General features: G+C 37.8%; 2 long non-coding RNA genes across 19 annotated transcripts in view; one reads left to right on the top strand and one right to left on the bottom strand.

Annotated features, from left to right (window-relative positions):
* The window catches only part of LOC106826603 (uncharacterized), a 278,032-nt gene that overhangs the window by 227,187 nt on the left and 30,168 nt on the right, over positions 1–20,677 (bottom strand). For all 17 annotated transcript variants that reach the window (XR_011502890.1, XR_011502886.1, XR_011502892.1 and 14 more), the window contains exons 3-4: positions 9,217–9,371; positions 2,800–2,899 (exon numbers count right to left, since the gene is read on the bottom strand). This is a non-coding gene — a long non-coding RNA (uncharacterized lncRNA). The remainder of the gene's footprint in view (positions 1–2,799; positions 2,900–9,216; positions 9,372–20,677) is intronic.
* The window catches only part of LOC139045131 (uncharacterized), a 62,455-nt gene that overhangs the window by 15,171 nt on the left and 26,607 nt on the right, over positions 1–20,677 (top strand). For both annotated transcript variants that reach the window (XR_011502901.1, XR_011502900.1), the window contains exon 2: positions 19,939–20,061. This is a non-coding gene — a long non-coding RNA (uncharacterized lncRNA). The remainder of the gene's footprint in view (positions 1–19,938; positions 20,062–20,677) is intronic.

Genomic DNA, 20,677 nt, shown 5'->3' with positions numbered 1-20,677 from the left:
CCCGTGAAATATACCCTGGCCTGGCTCTTAGACACCGCAGGGCCAGCGAGATCCTCTTTGCACCTGGCCCCTGCCAAGAAAGGAGGGCCCCAGCTGTCACTAGGTGGTCCAGGAGGCCAGTGAGGACCCAGGGAGCCAGGGGGCAAGGAACTGGCAGCCAAGAACCACCTCAGGGTTATCTGACTTCACTTAAAAATCATAAAATCAAAGATAAAATTACTAAGAATTTTACACTGATGACCATAGCACCTTAAACCAAGCATAGGACCCTATTAAACACGAAGCCCTGTGTGATTATGCTGGTCACATGCCCATGAAGCCAGCCCTGCTGACAGAGAGAAGACATCCAATAAATATTACTTTCTCCCCCTCAACCATCCCCTCATTCTAAGAACCCCAGCTGCCCCACCCACTCACCCAATGGAGGCAGGAGGTTTCCTAGACGAAAATACAGCAGATATATTTCCACCTAGGGAATCTTTTTTTCTCTTCTTTTTTTTCCTTTACACATGAGCAAACTGATGCAGAGAGAGCTTAAGTAACAGGCTAAACGATGATCCATCTAGTATGTATGTGCTGGACCTGGGTCTACAAGCAGAGTCCTTGACCTTTCCATGATGCGCAGCTGTCAGGTAGCTAAGAGTGGGAAATGAATGATGAGTGCTTCCTAAGAAATATGCTGATGTCTGACAGCGTTACAACCCTGCTTCTACCATTGACTTTTAGGGAAAAAACCCCAAAACATCTTGACACTTTCAGCAGATGTTTGTGAAATGTTCTCCTTTTGCATGTTACGGTTTTAATGTGAATGCAATGCTTACTTAGAACAATCAGTCTCCTCAAAGCTAGCCATTACCCTGTTAATTACTCGTATATGGTATAATCTATAAATAGTGTTGTTTCATTGATTTATGTTTTAGAAATAAGACATATCTAATTGTAAGCTTATTATAAGAGTCTTGAAATGCATTATAAACTTAATCCTGTAGTAGTCTTGAAACGCACGTGTGTCATTATGTAAGCAAAGGTATTTTAGATAACTTTTTTGTTTCATTCTTTAATTAATATTAATCAAAACATTTTTAAAAATCACATTATAGAAAATTTAGAATGCAAGGGAAAGAAAATAGATCACCTATAATCTCTTCAGTCTTACACAATCACACTTTTAATTTTGGTGCATTTTCCTTCCTGTATTGTTACATAAGCAACAATATGCAATCATACCATAGTATTTTGCTTAAATAAAATGAAAATTTAAAACCAAAGATAAGAAAAGCCTCCATACATGATTTTATTATCTTGTCAAAAGACAGACACATGGGCTAGATCCTTTTTAAAAATCATTTCTACATTGGAACTGAAATTATCACTTTGAATTTGAAAAATACTAAAATGAAAAAATAAGTAAAAATCTCCAAAGGCTCACCTAAGAAGTAAAATTTTCTCCCTATTCCACCCATCCAATTCCATCCCCTAGATTTAATGACTCAAAGTTTGGTGTATATCTTGCTCAAAATTTCCCAAATCTGGATAGACATATATAAATATACATGAATATACTCATGAATTATTATAAACTCTGAATCCTACTGTGCATGCTGGTTTGTAACTTTATTTGTATACTCAGTAGTTTATAAGCTACATCTAGTATTCAAATGTTAAATCACCGTTTTGACCTGCTTATGTTTCTTAATGTCTACCTAAATAAGTAAAGTCTAAAAGGTAAGATATTTTCAAGTCAGAAAATATCATTTCTCACACTGACATACCTAGAAGTCTTTCTAGCATAAAGATACTCTTATTGACTGATCATCAATGGAGCATCCTTCCAGGCAAAAGTACTTTTGACTACCTCCTCACTTCCTTAGACCTTCATTTATATGTTTCTGGTGGAACTGATTCCAGTCTCTGTGTTGCCACTAAATACACAAGTCAAATCTTCTCAACTAAACTACAAGATACAGGAGAAAGGAACAAACCTAACGTATCTTGTTTCTCCTGTAGTCCTTAGAATAGCGTCTTGAACAAAACATGCCTATAGTTAATGTTCGTTGTTCAAGCAAGTGAATGACTGACCGACCCAATTTATATTGAGGTTTCTTGCTCCTAGTAGTATTAGATTCACACTAATCAATCCAGATTCTCAGGTAGTCCCTCTTTGTGACTAACGTTTGAGATGACAGAGCAAGTCAGTACATCAGTGCTGCCAAAACAACTAACGGGCCCATATAACCACTCACCTGAAGCCTTGGTCTCTATCCTGATAATTAGCAGAGAAATTTCATTAGGCACCATAGTAGCCTTTTAAAATATCCCCTCACATTTGACTGTTTTTAACCTACTTGAGCAGATCAGGATAATGATGAGCTTCTAAAAACTTGACCCTTTTTGGTCTGTGAGAATAAATAATTGTTCAAATAAATCCTTTTTGTCAGAGTTTGAACTCATAATTCTATCAAATTACACACATATGCCTTAACCAATGGATACATACATGCACGTCTTTGTAGCTGCGTTAGTTTCTCTATTCTTCTACATGCTTGGCCTCATAAATAATATTTTCCTGTGTTTGATTCCCTATTTCTTTTAGATTTTGGTTATGCAAATTTCCAAATGCACACGAAAAAGAGAATGGTATAATAAACTCATTCCTAAACTTCAACCAATTATTTAGCAAATGTTTACAGCACTAAAAGTGACATAATTTGTTCCCGGAGAATCCTACGACAGTTCTTATCAGGATCCTTTTCAAATGGTAGACAAGGCTCTCTGCAAAAGTAAAGAGGACAGAATCACCTCAAAACGAATGATCCTCAGGAAGTGAAAGCCAGAAGCACGTATGCACCCCAAACTGCAGCTTTCAGTGCAGGACAGGCCTCATAGGCAGGCACCTTGTCTGCAAAATAAAGCAGTGGAACAGAGTGAACAGCAGAGAAGGCTGCGCGATGGTCAACATGCTGCTGTGCGCCCAGAACTGCATTGGACCCTCCAGCGCACACAGAGAGGGTATGAGTTATAATTCTTGCTATCAAGGAACTCATACATTCGTAGGAATAGATAAGCTACCTAGTCACCAGAAGAAATGTGTACACTTGATAAGCCAGAAAGAAATCACACAACAGCGTTGAATCATTTACTTATACCCTATGTACTTTATTTTTTTTCAGTCCAAGTAATAATTTTCCTTGTTGCCAAATTACTGAAACATATCAACGATAATAAACATATAGTTTGCTGGAAAATTCCAACTTACCTACCTTTAACTAATCAACAAAACCATATAAAGCTACAAGAAACTCATGTAGTACATATGTTACCAATAGTCTTATTATTTCTGTTGCGGCCCCTGTAACTTCTTTTTAGTTGACTGATCTGCAGCAAAGTTTTATAGAAGCGATCCTCCAGCTTATCCTTTTAGTATCAGAATTCACTCTGATCTACCTAGAAGGTAGGCCAACAGCTGGACAGAAGAGGAGTAAAGAAAAGTGATGTAGAATCGTGAACCTTACTCTAATTGCTCATCCACATTATAAAGTGCGGTCCAAGGAGCAGGAGCATCAGCGCTCCCTGAAAGCTTGTTAGAAACGCAGAATCCCAGGCCCACCCAGCTCTAGTGAAGCAGAATTTGTGTTTTAGCAAGATCCCCTGCTGATTGGTGTGATCATTAAAGTTTGAGAAGCATTTTCTTCTATCTCTATGCAGGGACTATGACGCCAGAACAAAACCAACAATTGTATTATTTTGCCACGTCTCTGACAACATGATCTCTCTTGATTAGAGAGTCAGGTCTCACTTACTTTTTTTGAGTGACATGTACGCTCATGGATACATTTGATTTAGAAATCTTTTGTATATAAATCTTGGGTTTAAAGACTAACTCTTTTAGTTGCTCTCCTTTAAAGTTAATATGTGGAGTTAGCACCTTTGGCTTCTAGAAATAAGAAGTCTTGGCTAGAAAAGAAAATCATTTCACATTTCCATAATAATCAGCAAATTCACCTATGTCTCTCTGTCTCAGCAAGAGAAAGTGAATAAAGAGTAAATATTAAAACCAAATATCAGATAGAATAAATGGAAATATTGCCATTAGCATACTCTAACCCAAGCTATTGTAAAAACATGTGTACACACAATTTCAATTATCTTCCATAGCCATCTCTTACAGAGAAAATATGGATATAATTTTTAAAACATTTTGTTTTCTGGGGAGGACCAGCCCGGTGGTGTAGTGGTTAAGTTCACACTCTCCACTTCGGCAGCCTGGGGTTCACCAGTTCAGATCCCAAGCATGGACATACACACAGCTTACCAAGCCATGCTGTGACAAGTGTCTCACGTATAAAGTAGAGGAAGATGAGCATGGAGGTTAGCTCAGGGCTCACCTTCCTCAAAAAGAATCAAAAACCAAAAAACATTTTGTTTTCTGAATACCTGCAGAATACTTTTAACTAGACAAATATGAAAAAATTAAAGTGCTTTTCATGTTATTATATTGGCCCCTCTAGTAAACTCTGAAATTTAAAATAATTTAAAATGCTAATAAAGTAAATTTTTTAGTTAATTATTTGTCTCTACATACCTTTTGACTTTACCGATGATAAATATATAAATATACAATTTAGCATTGTCTCTTGTATCCGGGTTAGAATACATGTGTCACAAATGTCTTTATGAATCCAAGAATATTCAACAATCTTTCCAAATTTATGACTTTTATTAAAAAGACACATCTGATCTCAATAAACTAACAGTTCCTTTGGAAAACTGCAATTTGATGGAATGGGAATGAGATGAACTGGCAGACCAGAGGAGTGTTCGGCCTTGGTCACGGGCGAAAGGACAGATCCAGACATTGGACGTGTAGTCGAGTCGGCTCCAAGGTGGGAGGCAGGAGGGGACAGTAAACGAAGGGAGACATCTCTCCCTCCTCTTCTCTCCTCCTCCTCCACCCTCACCACCAGCTCCTACACCCTTCTTCACAGATCGAAAGACTTCTTTCCTCAACTGGTAGGGAAGGCCTAGAAACATCTTTACATTGCTCCCAATAATTTGCCACAGGCAGCTTATTTAAAGACTATCCCTAAAGACAGAAACATCTACTAGTCTCATCTAGTAACTTTAATCATATCTATGTTTTTAACACAGGACACAAAAACACAGGTATGATCTTAGTAGTTAAAGACCTTCTTCAAGTTATATTAGAAGACATATCTACCTAATATGTTAGAATCATAAACATAACAGCAATTCAGCAACCAACTTGCCCAAACCTCAGCTGCCTGCGAAAGGCAAGATGCTGGCATACGACAGATGTAGGGCTAAGAAATGAAACTAACTTCATCATGGTTCGAGAAGACATGGGCAGAAGTCTAAGTTAGACCCTCCAAAAAGGGCATGGAGAAGCCAATTCATGCCGGACCCCCGGACCCATTTTCGTATCCACAAACAATGGGATCCACACCTGTGGTAGGCTGCAGCAGGACTTGCAAGCAGGGACAGTCCTTAAAGACAGACAGTGGTAACACTCTTCTGAGATCTTTTTCTTATTTTGGCAAACAATTATATTTTGGGAATTGGAACATAGATATCTGAAGCTCCAATAATAGTTTCTAATCATTTTTCCTAAGAAATACGTGGCACTTCCTTCTTTTGCTTTTCTTATGCCAAAAGTCTCTCAAATTTTAGTTTAAATTCTCTTCTCCAATCTGAGATTATCTTGACAGACCCACATGCTGTAAAAGGATGTTGCCGCCTCTTGACAAACCCGTGTGTTTTTCATCATATGCAGTAGTATCAAAAAAATTATGTTGTTCAATGTTATTTGTGAAGTCAGTGTTTCACTTCCCTTATTCTCCTTTCTGTTCTAAACTCTTGACTTTCAAATACAAGAAGAGATTTTTTTTTAAATTCTATCTGTAAACCCAAACTGTTCAGTTTCCACCTTAGAATTAAAATTTATAAGAAATACATTTTAGATATTTTTCTTCATGGTATCATTTTCTTCTTGGTGTATTGGCAGAAGTGTGTTGAAGTTGGTGGGTTGTAAGAATCTTGATACACCTCGTGATTTGCCATGGAAACTACACCACGGCAAGTGGTCTCTCAACACCACTGTGATTTTTCCCTCCAAGGCTGATGCCAAGGGTCACTATTATTCCATAGAACGTGGGAAGATTCTGCTTCATCAAAAGGTCAGAGTTCACATTTTATGAGAAGAGCCTTATCTAACTCCAGAAGCAGTTTCTTCTTCAGATTTTTCTCTGTGACATGACATGTGCATTCACTTGCTGAGATTTTAACCCTAATATTTGTTTTCTCAATACCTCCTCAAGCCATTTGTTTTGTTCTGTTTTGTGTGTCTTAACATTTTGTCTAAGAGCTCTTTATCCTCCTAAATAAATTGGAGCAAAACCACTCACTTCTCAAGAGGTTTTTCAAAGTTTTGTTGTTTTCCTCCACCATGTAATAGTAACAATTTTTAAATACTTCTATCACATTATATTTTTAAGCTTTCCATCTCTCCCAAAACATTATATTCTCTTCAGAAGATACTGTTTATTTTTAACTACCACTACAACTGCCATCACCTCCCCTGACATCAAATAGGGACACAACAAATGTTCGTTGAATTACAAAATGAACCAAGAGATATTCTTTTTGTGGCCACAATTCTTTTGTCTCCAAATGGACTATAACCCTGTCTAGTAGAACACTACTGCAAATTTTGAGTAGTGGGGGGCCCTTTGAACTCTGAATATCTACTTCTTGTGTCAAAAAGCTAATAATCTTTTGAGTATTAGAAATTAGCACTAATTTACACTAATTAGTACTAACGTGCACCATCCAGCGAGCCTAAACACTTTAAATTACGGCAATAGCACCCCCGCATTCTTATCAGCAATGTAACAAACTGTTTCATTCACCTGCTCCTGCCATTATCCGTCTCTCTTATTGCTTCTCGCTTTGGGGATGTCAGACTCCTAGGAATACTGTTTTAAAGCGTTATTTCACCACTTCACAATCCCTTGATCCTTCCTGTTAGAAATGTTCCATTTCTAATTTAAGAATAAATTATATTCCAAAGAACAAGTGAAGTATACTTATGCCCTGTATTTATGTTTTTACTTTTTCATCATCAGAGTGAAACTGAAAACAAAATTACAAATCCCTGTGTAATATTGTGATAATTTTACCTTGGTTTTCAAATACGGTTAAAAGTCTTTTTATAGTTGCGTAATAACAACAGGGAAGAAAAGATTAACAGATTCTTAAATGGAGGCAGAGAAACAGAGAGTAAACTGTTGCACTTAGAATTGGAAATTGAATTCCAAGGTGCTCATAATTCAATAAATGCTAAATATCAGCAACATACTGTTCGTTGAAAGCTATTTGTTATTCTATAAATCTTTAAAAAAAATTACTCATCTTTGAACTTCCAGGACTTAGAATGGTGTCTAGTATAAAATAAGTAAGTGTAGCAAGACTATACACAGCATTGAATCAGGGACCAAGGGGAGTTATGACAGAAATAGAGGATATTTATTTATTCCTAAGAAATTTACAGCTTAACAAAGTTGCAACATGCAACAAATGTAACACAAATATTAGAGCATACACATTAATAAGATTGAATACAAAATTAAATTCACTTCTTTATTGAAAAAATTGTTAGAGCTTTTAATACGTTCAGGTGCACTGAGAAAGGTAGATGTAGTGAGCAAAATTATCCGAATTTAGTTGGCCACAAATTTCTTTTCCTATCTCTCCAAAAGAACACTTATTAGTATCTTTCAAGAAACCAGTGCTCCATAAAAAACCTTTCAGAAAGTGACGAATTAATGTGATGCCAGTGGCTAAAACAAGACATGAGTCAGCAAGAAAAGATTCATAGACAGGAGTCCTGACTTGGGTCTTGAAGGAGGGTGACATGTTTGGAACAGATGTGAAAAGGCATCAGAAGGCAAGACTAATACATTTTCTTTAACTCTCATTTAGAAGAGATGCAAAGAAATTAATATAGATTCGCTTAACTGTAGTGCTATCAGTAAACCAAAGACGGTAAGAAAGGAACATTCAGGTAGAATTTACTAGAGTAGATGCAGAACAGTCCCAACTTTTAAAACAGAGGTTTCGCAAAGATTGTGCTTATGAGTATATTTATATTGATGTGATCATGAGTATACACTCAAACTATAAAAACGTGAAAATAAATGCAGTGGGTTACCCACACTAGGTAATAGTAATCTAGTACCGTGCCCTGCTAATCCAAAAGTGGGCTCCCTTATCTGTTTGAGGGACTGAAGGTCATCTTCCAAATGGAGTGCCCATTTGGATGAGTTGAAATGCATTAGAGCTTTTCTACGTTTTACCGAAAGGAGGAAATATGAGGTATGTGGGAGAAGGGGATTGGAAGAACCTAAGGAAATAAGAGAAAAAACGATTAATAATGTGATGCTCTGGTGTCATTCTGCCAAACAGCTCTAAGGATGGGTTTTGCAACACATAAGGAAGAAAAATTAGACTCAGAAGTAAAGCTGCTATTTTCCAGTAAAACTCTTAGATTATGGGCTCTGGCACCTAAACAAAAGTTTGAAACCGATAAGGAAAAATGAACATCCCCATCTCTGTACTGAAAGAATGTGGCCACATCTCGTGAGTCTGCAGAGCAGTGGCCAACCAGTGGCAACCACCTTTGAGGCCAGTAGAGTGGCAGGGAAGCTGCTTTCCCAGAAAGGCATCAGTTGCAGTGGTTGTGATATGACACCTCCCCCATACAACTTGCTGGCAACACGGTGAAAATATGAGTGAATTGTTTTTCTCTTGCACATATGAGAGATCCCTGGAGATTTTCAGAAATAAGCATTGCTTAAGTCAAATTTTTGTATATGTAGAACCATAATTATTTAGCACTAGTATTAACGAGTCTGTATTTGAATTTATAGGTTTGTCAGACCTGGTGATATTCACGTAATGTAAAGATATAGTGTTTCTATATGGCGTTTGAAGACAAACTTCTAGATCGAGAATTGCAAACACTAATGTCTACGGGGGGCTGTGCAATAAACATAAATATGTGTAGTGCACCAGGTATGCCACAGTAGGTGCAAAATAGTTTGTATTCCAACCCAGTGTCACTCTTGCTGGGTGTTACAGTTTAAACACGATCGAGGTATAACCAGAAGGCTGTGAGCCAACAGGCCTCTACTATCTCACCTTTGCTCTGGATGCATCTCTTCATCCTCCAGTTGTTCCCTAATGTCTTACAAATAAAATCCAGCTTCATTGTCATCACATGAGGGTCCATCATAATTTACCCTGTCACTCTGTCTTCATCTCTCATTGTTCTCCATTTATACTCTAGAATCCAGCTGAAAATACATGATGAAGGAATAAATAATAAATACATTTCTTTTTCAAAAGACTCCTAAAAAACATGGCTGTGACAAAAATTAAGTTGCACAACTTTTCATCAAGAGTTTGATCCCAAATTTCTCCAAGAAATGGGTGTAGACTATAGAACAAGACTACGACCTAATGAATGCTACCAGGAAAACCAACAATAGTGCTAATTCATTTGCAGTGTGCCACCATTTGGCTAAGAGACCTCTGTAGACCAAAATTTCTGCTTCCAACTGCTCACAAAGCTGCAAAACCTTCCAGGTACCATAAAGGCTTCCGCATTCCTCTTCAGTCCATTCAAAGCTGGAGAAGTAGACTCTTACCCATACACTAGGCTTGTGAATACACCCCATAATGTCTTCAACATTTCAGCACCACTTTCCTCTAAGGCTCCAAAATCCAGTGCACGGAACTTCATCCCTGTATACCCTCTCCATTCTATCCAAATAGACGGATATTGAGGGCAGTCACCATCCCCAAAGGGCCAATGTCAGTACAGGCTTTACTGGAATCATACTGCTACTTGTCTACAGAAATAATTACTACCAAGTTTTCTCTAGTTTGCCTAAATTAGTAATGCTAATTTCTGTCCCATGTCCTTCTGACTGCTCTAGAATAGTCATTGCAATAAAATCCATGCACCATACAGAAAACACCTTAGCTTTGAACACATTCTGTCTTTGTGAGTAGTATCCATCATTATAGTTAAATGAACTAGTAGCCCCCACATTCTCTCTCATCAAGATGCTGTAAATAAACTACTCCATTGAAAGTAGCAAATCTATTTGGTCTAGATCACCAACACTTGCATATTTCCACAGTAGAAGTAGCTTTTTCTGGGTCCCAGCCTAAGACAAGTTCAAAGTAGGATTTTGAAACATCATTTTCGGTCACTCTGATTTCTCTCACAATAATACAGCCTGGATTATAGTATTTTCCTTAAAATCATTTTTTCTTAAAATTCTTTTGAGTCCATGGTTATGCTTGAAGAAAACCAACAATGATGAAAGCATAACTATTTACCAGTTGAGCCAGAAAACTAAAAAGATGTTAAATGTGACTTCTTTAGTTTACAGAGTTGTCTTCAGCAGGAAACTGTTGAGACAACAACTTGGTCAGGCTCATCTTCCCTCTTTTGCTGATAAAAACTCAGCTCGGGAGCCTTCCTGGTTCTCTGGTACAGATGCTGCCTCTTGATAAGCTGTCTTCCTTCTCTGTAACCGCCTTGGCAGACATGCTGGCTACATATGGTTAGTGCCTGGATGAAGTTTCAGATTCTTGGGTCTTTAAAAGCACTACAGTCTGCAGGAGCTGGAAAGGTTACACCACAGTAACCCCTTTGATACAGCATAGCTGATTCCCCTCCTATTTAAAAAGGTCATTTTGAATCTTTCATATTTTTATGTACCATATCCAACATCCATTTTATAAGCCATGTGTACTAAATCTAAGAACTTCAAAGAATCACTGGCTTCAGATGGACTTGGGGAAATTATTGAATACAGCTTCTTGCTTACAAGCAATGCTACGCTTAAGCCATCCCAGAAAATTACCCTCTTTTCAAAGACCAGCATAAAAGATTTTCTCAGTTTGCCTAAATATCCGATTACAAACTCCTAGCAGGCTTCTTTCACGAAAAATTCTGCCTCACATCTTGTCTAAATCCTTCACATCCTAGCTTAAGTATGTTTTTTTCTATTCCAGTCTTTTGGCAACTCACCATCTCTCCTACCTACTTCCATTGCTTACTTCAGTTGATGGCATTACTCTCTTAGGTATCAGTGGTCTAAATTGTAGACGTCCTTTAGGCTTCCAAGCCATCACTTGACTAGTCACTCCCCAATCAATTCTTCCTCCACAAACTTTTCTGAATCCATTTGTTTCCTCTGCCTTTCCAGAGTCTCCAACCTAGTTCACTGTGCTGTCTAGTAAGTAGGGTAGAGTGGAAAGAATGCTGAATAGTATCTCCAGCATTTGTTCTGCCCAAAATAGATTAATGGCCTTGGATATGTCACTGCATCTTCCTGAGCAATTCCTCCTCAGTAAAATGAAAGAATTAAAATGAATATCTCAGGTTAGTGTACCCTTTATTATTCTTTAAGTTTATCATTCTTTAAAACTTGTTCATTGGCTGTTTTTATATTGCCCAAACCTGCATACTGACATTCAATTAAAATTCTCAGGTTGTCATTACCTCTTTGTGAGGACACTGAGGTTTAGAGAGAGTAACTTACGTTTCTAAGGTTGCACGCTTTCTAAGTGATAGAAGCAGCACGTATTCAGGGCCAGGACTAGGGTCAGGCAGGCAAGGTGCACAGGACACAAAATTTAAGGAGGCGCTTACTCTCAGCCTCGCGCAAGTGCAAGATCAGCACCTAAAAGTGCTCCTTGAGTGACCTTCCACACCCTGGAGACATATGTTCTCCTACCTCTGGAATTATGTGATCGCCAGGACCTGTAAAATTTATTTTACTACTATTTGTACTATATTAGATTTGAAAGGACACAATTTTATTCAAAAAAGCTTTTCCACTCTTATTGTAAATGAAATGAAGAAACATGCATCCTGCTTTATTTTCAAATACAACAGAATTCTAAGGTAACCAAATAATACGGGGATTATTATATTTCTCTATTCACCTATAAGCAAACATGATTTACACAGGGATGTTCACACCAAGATAATTTTGAACATCATACCATCATGAGATGCATAGAACTATATTTTAGACCCTCCTCTGCAACCTTTGAATCAGAGGGGCCGGGTCACTTCTGAGAGCAGAATGAAGTGTCCCCACAAAGGCCACATGCAGTCGTTTATCTTCTGATGCGCCACGTTGGTAGAAGTTCCGGTCAATGAACATGTCCCAGGTTGAGATTAAACGGTGCTCATTCCAGGACTCCAGCCTGAGTGGGCATAACTAGGGACCTGAAGGAACGCAGCCTCCTAGCCTGAGGGACGAAGAAGCCTCTCAGTAACAATCAAAGGGAAGAGACAGTAGAGCTGTAAAGGTTTTGTTCAAGAACAGTAGGGCAGTTTCAGAAGAGAGAAGTTTCTTGGGATAGCATTCATTCAGCAATCATTTGCTGATCCCTTATTTTGTGTCATGTGTCACCTAAGTGCCAGAGATACAAAGATCAATAAGACCCACTTCTGCCCTAAGAAGTTGGTAGCCTAGAGGAGTACCTGAAAGGTTACAATGTATCATCTCATATTCTTGTGGGGATTAGAGGCGTGCTGAGTGCACTGAGAGCACTAGGAGAGGCATCTCACTCCCAAAGGGGCAGTTACGGATGCTTTCCTGCAGGAAATGACCTCTGATCTGAATCTTGAAAGGCAAATAAGAGTTAACAAGGCAAAAAAGAAGTAGGAAGAGTATCTCCAGCAGAGGAAACAAAATGTGGCAGAGAGGAAGGACCATAGTTTCTGCCATGGGGATTGCCCTCTGCCCTGGAGTCATGAATTCACATAAGAGGTTAATAATCAGAAAGCAGGTAAAAAATAAAGAGAACTGAGGGCCAGCCCAGTGGTGTAGTGGTTAAGTTCGCATGCTCCACTTTGGCAGCCCAGGGTTCCCAAGTTTGGATCCCAGGTGCAGACCTATACACCACTCATCAAACCATGCTGTGGTAGTGTCCCACATACAGAATAGAGGAAGACTGGCACAGATGCTAGCTCAGGGACAATTTTCCCTGCCAAATAAAAAAGGAAAAGAGAGAACTGCTTCTCAGAAATCTCCATGGGATCTCAAGAAGATAAAGTCTGAACTCCATCAGTACCAGTAGTTTCTGCAGTGACAAGAACCCAGTGCCTTTAATATCCTTGAGAGATTGATAGGTATCAACAGTCATCTTAATGCATTTAGCTGACATCAATAACAACAAGTGTGTGTGTGTAGTAAAGAATTTGGCCTTGCCCAAAGAGAAGGACTGGCCTTGGGTAGGTAATCTCAGTTCTGGGAGGCAATGTCTCCTGGTAGGAGAGTTTTTGTTTACCTTGGGGCCTCAGTTCATTCTGGATGGTCTAATAATGTGATTTAGGGTGTGAAAGGGCCACACCTGACAGTATTTAGGGTGGGCCGACCATATTAGAAGGACCAACAATTCAGTCTATGGTAGGGGCTTTGGGTCATGCCCAGACGGGTTGGAGACTAGAGACTGAGATCAACTACATGGACAATCAACCATGCCTATGTAATGGAGCTCCCTGAATGCCACGGCTCAGGTGAGCTTCCCTGGCTGGCTGGCAATACTCTATGTATATTGACACACTGAGGGCAGGAGAGTAAGGCATCCTGACTCCACAGGGAGAGGACAATAGAAGCTCTGTGTTGGGTGCTTCTCCTAGATTCTGCCCTATGTGCTTCTTTCTTTCCCTGATTTTAATCTGTGTCTGTTCCCTATAATGAACTGTAACCATGAGTATAACAGTTTTCAGTGAGTTCTGTGTGTCCTTTCAGTGACTTACCAAATCTGAGGGAACCTCCTGAACTTGCAGTTGGTGTCAGAAGTGAAGGTAGTCTCTTGTGGGGACTGTTTCCTCTAACTTATATTGGACCAAAATTCTCACAAAGAGTAAGAGTTATAGCAAGCCAGAGAAGGGGAAAAGAAATGGCAGACTATTTATGAAAAATAATGAAATATCCATTGGGGACTTCCAAACAATTTGGGAGAAAATTGAGGAGGGCTACAATTCCCACCATGGATAAGTGTGTGGCTAGAAATTTTTCCTTATAACTATTAAGATGACTCTATTTTAACACCCTAACTAGCATAGTCTGAGAAATACGGGATACATATTACTCTGAACATTCTATTTCCTGTCATGGTGAAAAAGCTCCTCTCAGAAAAACGCCTCTGTAGATAAAACTACAAAAATCTGAATAAAACTACCTGAAGCCACTGGGGAATGACCAAAAGCAGGATGCTGGTGGAGGGGATGCAATACTTAGATAAAGGGAATGGCATGTGTGTTTCCTACTTTTTTTTAACACTTTTTTTTTTTTTACCTAAGTACAGGCTGCTATATGGGGCATATACATAGGGTGGCTAGAACTCAGATAGAAAGCCATAGTCTTATGACTTAAAAAAACAGAGGAGAGGGGGCCAGCCCTGTGGCCCAATGGTTATGTTTGGCCTGCTCTGCTTCAGCAGCCCAGGCTCAGTTCCCAGGTGCAGACCTATACCACTCATCAGTGGCCATGCTATGGCAGTGACTCACATACAAAATAGAAGGAGATTGGCACAGGTCTTAGCTCAGGGCAAATCTTCCTCAAGAGAAAAGAGGAAGATTGGCAGTGGATGTTAGCTCATGGCAAATCTTCCTCAGCAAAAAACAAAACAAAATAAAACAAAAAAACAGAGGACAAACTTCAGGACAACAACAACCACTGAAAAGCAGGGAGGGATTGAGACAGGAAGCCCTTATCTTAGACTAGCCCCTTAGCTATGCTTGTGCAGGTCAACTACAAGCAGCTCAGCTAAGGCTGGAGTAACTGAAGTTAAATTTGAGCTGCTGCCCACTGCAGGAGAGAAAGAATTTATAAGAAGTTCTACCAAGCTAAGTGCCTGCTGAAAAATTTTATAAAATTCCATATTCTTCAGATAAACAACATAAGCCAGAGTCTCTAAAATATACCATTCATAATGATGAGGATACAACTGAAAATTACTTGACATACAAAAAAACAGGAAAATATGAGTCATTCTCAAGAGAAAAGGTATTCTATTGAGGCCAACCCCGAGATGACACAGAAACTGAAATTAGCAAACAAAGATTTCTTTGCTTTTTAAAGATTGGCACCTGAGCTAACTTCTGTTGCCAATATTCTTCTTATCCTCCTTTTCTTTTTCTTTTACCCCAAGAGTCCCCCAGTACATAGTTGTATATTCTAGTTCTAGGCCCTTCTGGTTGTACTATGTGGGACGCCACCTCAACATGGGCTGATGAGCAGTGCCACGTCCATGCCCAGGATCTGAACCAGTGAAACCTTGGGCCGCTGAAGAGGAGCGTGCAAACTTAACCACTCTGCCACAGGACCAGCCTAGCAAACAAGGATTTTAAAGAAGCCATTATAATTATAGGACATATAGGAAAATGCGTGTGCAATGAATAAAAAGAGACAAAATCTCAGCAGAGAAATAGAAACTATAAAAGAATCAAATGGAAATTCTAGACTTGAAAATGTAATACCTGAAATTTTAAAATTTACTGGATGAGCTTAAGAGCAGAACTGAAAGGACGGAAGAGTCAATGAACTTGAAGATAGATCAATATAAATAATCCAATCTGAAAAACAGAGAGAAAAACACTTGGAAATAATAAAAAGTGTTTCAGAGATTTGTGGGATATTATCAAAAGTTATAACATGAATGTAACTGAAGTCCAAGAAAAATAAAAGAGAGAATGTAAGAGAAAAAATATTGGAAGAAAAAATGGCCAAAATTTACCCAAATTTGGTAAAAAGTCATAAATCTGCAGATTCAAGCTCAGCAAACGAAAAACAGATAAATATCCCCCAAATCTCAATACATCCATCATAATAAGCTATTAAAAGTGAAATAGAAAGAGAGAAATGTTGACAGAAGTCAAATAAAAGTGATTTCTTTCATACAAATTAGCAATAATTCAAATGACTACTGACATCTCATCAGAAATAATAGGGCCAGAACACAGAGAAACATCCTTAATGGGTTAAAAGGAAACCAATCTGCCAACCCAGAACTCTATATCTAGTTGAAGTATCTTTCAAGGATGAAGCCAAAATTTATACTGATGGATGCATGCCAGTAAATGCCAGGTAAGTACAGAATTATTTGCTGTTTTACCCCTGTTTTTTTGATTCCCACAGAAAATTTGTTTCCTGCCCTGCCTCAATAACTCAAGATTCATAACTTTTCATATAAAGGATCTTCCACTCCACTCAGTATTGTAAAGTTTACCGTCTTGTTTACCCATTATATCAATATGTTTTTAAACTTTATAGGATTGGGGCTCTACCTTCTATATCTTTTTTTCTATCTGCCATGGTTAGGCCATTGCCTTTACGAATGTAAGACATGTCACTAACCTCAGCGGTGTTCTAATTTCCCATCCACAAGAAAGTTGACAATGCCCCCCTCAAAGGGTAGGGCAAGTAAGGGCGTGGGTTACTCCAACATTCTGAGAAACTTACACAAAAGGATATCAAAATGTTATTTACAACAATGTTAAAAAATCAAACTGGCACTCAGATGTAAACGTAGAGGTTTAAATGTATATAAAGTGTTTTGACTTCCTTGGACATGTAAATACAGCATATCTAGATAACGTGATATCTAGATAACCCAGATATCCTACATAACTTTAATATGATGATAAAAATCAACAGATATGAACATTGCTATATCCATTGTTTTTCTTGCCCTTCCCTAAGCCTGCCAAATTAAAATCTTTTGAGAAATCTGATAGAGAACTTTTTCTTTTTATTTGTTTTCTCTTTGTACAACTATTAATCTTTAATAAAACAGAAATAGTAAGTGTTGTTTTATGCTTGGAGTACTTGCTAAGATTCCTGAAAACTATTTTCCTTCCTTAAACATCTGGTTGTGAAACCAGAAATGCTAACGGACTTCCAAGTTTGAGAAGCAAAGCAAGCGGAAATTTTTTTCACAGTCATGGTTGTTTCAGAGAATCTCCATTAGCATTTCTGGTAGGAGTACTGACTGCAGAACTGAGGCAAGCCACACGGAGAATTCTGAGAAAGGGTCTCACCAAATAATGTCTGGGGAACTGTGACTTTGTGACTTTGAAACGGGTTTCGCACATCAACCTTCTCATGTTACACTCACTGGTCTTAACCCTGATATGAACTCTTTAAAATTGAAGAGTCACTTTAAATAAGCATTTTCCCACCACACAAAGTGTTCTGTAAGAATTCTGTAATCACAGACCACATACTAAAATTGATGCGTTCACAAATCTCCCCTCATATTGGTCATTTTCATTCTCGTAAGTTTCACTACCAAGTTATTCAAGAAATAACCGACCCACTACTTGTTTGAGAACATCAAATTACTTTTTCTCGTTGTAGAATTTTTTAAGCCATGCTTTGTTTTTGAAACTCAGTTTATATACTATAAAGTAGTTCAATGTGGTCACTAGAACTGGGACGACGTGGTATGTTAATGCTTACAAAGCTGCTTCTTGTTACTATGAACAGCCGCTCCCTCTCCTTTTTTCTTCTATCTACCATTTAGTTTATGCTTACTGATTGCCAGCTGCCCCAATAAAGCACTTTGTATGCATTCCCTTATTTCATTCTCACAAAAATTCTAAAAAGATGCTATTTTCCCCATTTAAAGTTGAAAAAACTAAGATTTATGGAAATGACGTAAAGCACCCTAAGTTGTACAGTTAGTAAGGGGCAATCTAAGATCGCAAACATCTGGAGTTGATTCCATTCGTTATTCTACACTGCTTCCTTATTGTCTCTCTTTTAAGAGACTGAGGTAATATATAATAGTTAATCAAATTAGATATATAAAACCATGTAACTATACACATTGTGTTTAATTACAGTTATATAATTATATATTATAATTATATAATATATGTTTATTATTACATTTATATAACATATGTAATAATATAACATTATATATAAATCATATATAGTATACATTATATAAATATATGGTTACTAGATTATATAAAATATAATATTCAGTCCAATAGATACATACATACATACATAATTGTGGTATCTGAGTTCTGAACAATTTGTATGTTTGTAATAACCTGAATGTATAAAGTCTTGAGGATCAAAGTGTTTTGTAGGTATAATTATAAATGAATATTGAGTCAGTATATTTTAGTTACATCTCATGCTTTGAAAACATCCTTGATGGGGCCGGCCCAGTGGCATAGTGCTTAAGTTCATGCACTCCACTTTGGTGGCCCAGGGTTCACAGGTTCAGATCCTGGGGGGAGATCTACACACCATTCATCAAGCCAAGCTGTGGTGGCATCCCACATCCAAAAACTGGGGAAGACTGGCACAGATGTTAGCTCAGGGACAATCTTCCTCACCAAAAGAAAATCCTTGCAACAGATCTATGTAGCATCTCAAATTATGATTAGCTTCTTCAATAATGGCCTTGTCAATTAGCCACTCTAGAAGAATTACAACTAATTATTTCAGCCAATAGTAGATGTGGCAATAATTTTTGTTAAAGCAGCTTGTATTGATTACAATTAAAAATTAGAGTAAGGTTTTATTTATAAAATGTCATTTTATTGAAAATAATATTAAGCTACGGCTTGCTAACATGGAAATACAATAACCTGCTGGTAAGTGTATTGCTGCTTTCTGATGCTGACAGAGATCTAATCATATACACCAGAATGGCATACAGTGAAATAACACACGTCTTTAATGATTAGTTTTTTCCTGTGCTGTATGGGTTGTTAAGTATTTTTAGTGGTAACCCTAGTTACTTAAATATAAACAGGTTGAATCTTCCTGTGCTTGTTTGATAAAGATAAAGCTTTAATAAATAGCCCTAACACTCATATTTTAGGCATTTGGTTTAGAAATATAGCATATATTTTCTTTGTAGTCCCTTTAACTCATTTTCAAAGTACATCAGTTTAATTTTATACTTGGGCTGGATAAACTTGCTTCTGCCAGATAAAGGTGCATAGACTAATGAAACAGTATTCAGATAAAGGAGACTGAAAGAAATAACTTTTTATTCAAGAACAAAATTTTAAAGGACTAGGATCAGCTTGAAAAAATCAGGTAAGTTTTGATAGGCATGTGCCAACTTGGGTGTACGTATCTATGGGTTTGATAATTAGGCCTCCATTTTCTGTGATAGACAAAAAAGATTTAAAATGTAAATTTGACAATTTGAAACTTTTATTGGATGAACTGATGCCTGGGTTTGTCCCCTTTAAAGCTGAAATCTTGCCAGAAGTGAGCTCCTTTTTCTTATCTTTACTTTCCTCAACAGTATGGTATATCTAGCAATGATTTCAAATAAAAGTATTATGGTTTTCTCTTTGTTTTTTGGGAGAGCAGCCTGTTTCACTGGGCATAAGCAAAGAGTCATATAGGCAGAGTATAAAGGAAGTAAAACTAATAAGCTGTAGTATTAAAAAGGCGTGAAGCCAAGTTAGAAGGGGTGAGAAAAATGTATGCGAAATAAATACAAGGGCAAGCATGAAAAGATACGCAGGCACTAGTTCACTAATAGGTGTGAATATAACTTAAAATGCTTGCAGAAAAAAAGTGTGAAACAGGGTGTAAAATAAATTAAGCACATGTTTACAACTGTGATTCTTACAAGAACTCTTACCAGCCAGACTAAGTAAGAGTCGTGGGGCCTTAAGGATACTGTCTCTCCAGAAATGATGTAATTTCCACTGCAGTACCAAACGGTAGTCCTTGAAAAGCTGTGAGCTACACATTCTTGTTGAGTCACTGGCCAAGGCTTGGCGTTTCCCGTTAGTCAGTTCTGACATCTTAGAACTCTGTTCTGTTTCACTTGCAGTTGAACCACAAAGAATCACGCTATGCATTTCATTCCCAAGAGATGGAAAATATGTCTAAGTGGGGAGACACAGCTTAACTTATAGGCTGGAAGGAGTGTGGGACACAGAATTAAAAATGACGGGTAAATATTTGAAATTTTTGAGGATGTTCTTTTCTTTAGTTTGGATTTGCCTCGTAATTTTTTTCAAGTATGTCACTGTTAGATGTATTTCTATATATATTTTAGGTGCTTGCCTTTGAAATTCTTTTATACCACGTTAACTGAAATACTTCTGATGTTTCCTGGGGCTAATATCTCTCAAAAGTGTCAAATACGCCAGTAGAATGAGAATCATTATTTTAAAAAAAAGAGGAGCTGGAGCAGCTACTAAGCTAGATGCTTGCCTATTATAATTCATTTAATCTTGATAATTCTCAAGGAAATGATTCTTTATTTCACTTTTCAGATGGAAAATGAAGGCAGAGAGGTAACTAACCAGCCTCAGCTGACACAGGTAGTAAGGTGGAAGCCACAAGTTCGATCCAAGCCTGCCTCATCTCGAAGACCAGGCTCTTGTCACTATGCCCACCACCTATCTAAGGGCTATGACTGCATTTTGTAAATTGAGAAGTTCGTTAACTGTTGTGATTATTGATAGCAAGGATTAGTGATTAGAAATAATGATGTCCCAATTTAGTCTATTAACCCTTTTCTTCATATTCTGAGCATGGTGCAGGAATTTATTTCCACTTTCTTT

Source organism: Equus asinus, chromosome 4, assembly GCF_041296235.1.
Source record: "Equus asinus isolate D_3611 breed Donkey chromosome 4, EquAss-T2T_v2, whole genome shotgun sequence".
Lineage (NCBI taxonomy): Eukaryota > Metazoa > Chordata > Mammalia > Perissodactyla > Equidae > Equus > Equus asinus.
The sequence above is the reverse complement of the archived record's forward strand: the minus strand, read 5'-3'. Positions and strand labels throughout refer to the sequence as shown.